Source organism: Rhinopithecus roxellana, unplaced genomic scaffold (assembly GCF_007565055.1).
Source record: "Rhinopithecus roxellana isolate Shanxi Qingling unplaced genomic scaffold, ASM756505v1 contig4485, whole genome shotgun sequence".
Lineage (NCBI taxonomy): Eukaryota > Metazoa > Chordata > Mammalia > Primates > Cercopithecidae > Rhinopithecus > Rhinopithecus roxellana.
The window spans coordinates 28,838-32,391 of record NW_022143320.1 but is presented as its reverse complement, the minus strand read 5'-3'; positions in this window follow the sequence as shown (position 1 = coordinate 32,391).

Below are 3,554 nucleotides of genomic sequence, written 5' to 3'. Positions count from 1 at the left end.
TGAAGTTCAGAGAAGGAGAATGTCAGTTCTGTGGCACCTTGCAGGGGGGCATGAATTTGCATATGGAGAAATGAAAATCTCAGGAGCTGAAGTGACCTTTTTAAGGACATGGGAAAAATCTCAATAGGATTTGAACTTGGAGGATATCTATTTTCAGATACCTAATCCTGGGCGCTGGAGAAGTAGCCAGATAACTTCAGGCTCAACTCATGTTCCCATGGAGAAAGGTAGAACGTCCCAAGCACCTCTCAACTGTGAAGCTTTCATTAGTTTGCTGAGGATGACATGATAGTTCAGTCAAGCAATCTATCACATGCTTCTACATTCCCAGCACTGTGCATGGTTGGGTAGCATGCACGCACATAGCTCTCAGTTCCTGTCTTTAAGATACTTCCAATCTAATTAAGTGAGCAGAGATAAGAAAGATGGCAGAGACCAGCGAAGATAAAGTAAGACAGGTAAGGTAGCTCAGAGAAGCCAGAGAGCAAACCCTACTGGTAGAGATAACCTGTGAACCTTCCTGGAAGAAGCAAGTTTTCAGGCAGCCCTTGGCTAGGGTAAGATCAGCCAGGACAAGACAGAATACAGAAATTCCAGCTGGAAGGAAGGACATAAGTAAAGTATTTTGTTGAGGTTCAGGGGTAGGGCTGTCTGTTTCATATATGCAGGGGGGTAAGAGGAAGATTCATTCACTCACTCACTCACTCACTCATTCATTCATCATTTACCCAGTATGGCAGGCATGACCCAGCATGTACTAGACTTTGGGAGAGAGCAGTAAACAAGCCAGATGTGGTCTGTGTGCTTAGGGCAGTCCTTGGGTGGATTGCTGGGGTCACCATGCATCAGCTGCCCTGCTCTCCTGGATGTCTGAGGCTCAGCCTTGGTGACTCAGAGGCCTTCTGTCCTGCAACAGAAGTTTGAGTGGGTCCCCGACAGCCTTAAGGACACCACGATAGTGAGTGTTGCATCACATGGCAGGGATCAGCCTGCTCAGGCAGAGGGTCATGCCACAAAGTGGCAGCAAGTACTATACTTTGGGGAAGAAGAAAGGAACAGCTATTGATTGTAGACATTTATGTCTGTGAGCCAGAGGTTCTAACTTATTAAATTTTCTCACAGGTCTGAAGTAGGGATCATGTTACCCGTATTGTGAGTGGTAGAATTGGGGCCCAGGGAGGGTAACTTGCTGAGGGTTGTGTAGCTATTAAGAGGTGGAGCTGGACTCAGACATGACCAATTCCAAGTCTTCTTTCCACTTTACCCCAATACATAGTTTTTCTGGGAGCCTCCCCAGCCCGGCAGAGGAACCTGGGCACCATTGGGTGCCATCTTGGGTTCTACACTGAGGAGTGAAAGAATAAAAATTGAGTTTCAGGGAGAATTCCTTTTGCCAAGATGGGTAAGAGTAGGGCTATAGCGCTTGCAGTTAGGCCACTCAGTGCTGCAATGTCCCAGGTGCTGGGTGATGAGGACTACAGGAGAGTGAATGCAGACATTCTCTCAATGTTTTTCTGAAGCTGCAAGTGGACAGCCATCTGGTGTAAATCGCCAGTCACAGACTCTGCAGACTGTACATACCCATGCCACATTCGCCTTCCTGCTCTAATTTAAATGCCTGCCCTAGGTGATTGGAATGTGAGTTGTCAAATGCTATTCAATGGAGACTTACTGGGCACCTGTTATGTGCCGGGCTCTGTGCTGAACACTGTGGGTAAATCAGCAAGAAGGCCAGGCAGGTATGCAGGGGTGCTGGGCTCCACCATTCCAGGGGGTGGCCTTCACATTGATGCTGATGTGAATGGTACTTGCTGGAGTTGTTCAGCCTGAGTGGCTGTGTGCAGTGGCTCTGCAGATGTGGCCCCTGCTCTCATGGAGTTTATAGTCTAGTAGAGAAGACAAATACTAAACATTGAATTGAGTTGAAATTGATATTATAGTATTATTATTTTTGTCTTTGTTAGAAGAAGAAAAAATGAGGAAGGAAAGGGGATTGGAATCTCTCTCACCCATCCTTCTTAGCCCTTTTTTGGGAAACATCCAGAAACACTTCCTCAGTCATGTCCAGCTGCTGTATTAAAACGGCGGCATAGACTGGGTAGCTTAAACCGGTAGTCCCCAACCTTTCTGGCACCAGGGACTGGTTTCATGGAAGACCATTTTTCCACAGACTGGGGTGGGGGAGGGGATGGTTTTGGGATGATTCAAGTGCATTACATTTATTGTGCACCTTATTTCTGTTATTATTACATTGTAATATGTAATGAAACAATTATACAACTCACTATAATGTAGAATCAGTGGGAGCTCTGAGCTTGTTTTCCTGCAACTAGACAGTCTCATCTGTGGGTGATGGGAGACAGTGACAGATCATCAAACATTAGATTCTCATAAGGAGTGGGCAACCTAGATCCCTCACATGTGCAGTTCACAGTAGGGTTTGCGCTCCTATGAGAATCTAATGCTGCCATTGATCTGACAGGAGGCAGAGCTCAGGCAGCAATGCTCACTTGTACCCCACAGCTCACCTCCTGCTGTGCCACCCAGTTCCTAACAGGCCATGGACTGGTACTGCTCTGTGGCCCAGGGGTTTGGGACCCCTGGCTTAAACAATAATTATCTGTCAGAGTTCTGGAGGCTGGGAAGTTCAAGATGAGGGTGCTAGCAGGGTTGGATTCCTGGTGAGGGTCCTCCTTATGGCTTGCATACAGCTGCCTTCTTGTGTCCTCTCACGGCAGAGATTGAGAGAGTGAGAGAGCTCGCTCATGTCTCTTCCTTATATGGGCCCTAATCCCATCATGAAGGCTCTGTCCTCATGACCTAATTACCTCCTGGATTGGGCCATTCTTGTATTGCTATAAAGAAATACCTGAGATGGGGTATAAAGAACAGAGGTTTAATTGGCTCATCGTTCTGCAGGCTGTACAGGAAGCACAGTGCTGGCATCAGCTTGGCTTCTGGGGAGCCCTCAGGAAACTTACAATCATGGCAGAAGGCAAAGGGGGAGGAGGCAAGTCACATGACAAAAACAGGAGCAAGAGAGAGTGTCAGTGGGGAGGCGCCACACACTTTTAAATGACCAGATCTTGCAAGAACTCACTCGCTATCACAAAGACAGCACCAAGCCATGAGGGATCTGCCCCATGATCTAAACACCTCCCACCAGGCCCCACGCCCAGCGTTGGGGATTACAGTTCAACATGAGATTTGGGCAGGGATAAATATTAAATGATACCACCTCCCAAAGGCTCCATCTCCAAACACCATCATATTGAGGGTTAGGGCTTCAACATGTGGATTTTTTTCGGTGAGGAGGAACGACACAATTCAGTCTGTAACAAACACTAAACTTGGTCTTCTTTCAAGAGATGCATTAGGAACAGGACCACTTCAAGGAAAATAAAGACTTTCCCCCACCTTGCCAGATATTGCCCCCTGTGTGCCAGTTGTTCTAAAAGACTAAATGGGAGACAGAGCTTTCCATGAACAGTTTGAGTTAAACATGTTTAAATGCACATAGCAGGAAGTTAGCGTATTGGTGTAGATGAGCTTTC